This window comes from Microtus oregoni, unplaced genomic scaffold (assembly GCF_018167655.1).
Source record: "Microtus oregoni isolate MIOR12 unplaced genomic scaffold, Mior012 000029F_ref0000214, whole genome shotgun sequence".
Classification (NCBI taxonomy): Eukaryota; Metazoa; Chordata; class Mammalia; order Rodentia; family Cricetidae; genus Microtus; species Microtus oregoni.
This window is the reverse complement of record NW_024543088.1, coordinates 14,709,789-14,710,280: the sequence shown is the minus strand read 5'-3', so window position 1 is coordinate 14,710,280 and position 492 is coordinate 14,709,789.

Below are 492 nucleotides of genomic sequence, written 5' to 3'. Positions count from 1 at the left end.
ACAGAGTTGAGGGAATAGGAAAAAAACAAGTATGTTTTTCAAAACATAGAGGGTACAGGTGCAGTGTCCTAGTGCTATGAGATCCCCAGAGCATGAGAGGGAAATAGAAGCAAGAAAAGCCAGTGCATTCAGGACAACACTGGTTACATTTAGAGGGGAATCTGAACACTCCAACTTACGCTCAGTTGTCTGGACTTTGTTTCTGTCAGTGCTCATGCCTGGCATGACAACCATAGGCTATGTGCAGCCTGAGAGACTGATGCAACATCGGGAACCATTTGTAGCTAACAGAGTCTTCTGTGATACTGATGAGGTGTTCCATGACCTAAGTCAATAATCTCCTTGGTTCATCCTAACTGCAGGGCATTGTCTCCGTGCAGACCTGACATGTCCATTTCTTTGCTTCTCTTCTTCCTATTCCTGCAGTCTTTGTTTACATTAGCAGAAACATGTCAACGGGACTATTCTGAATACAGGACGTCCAGCACCTTA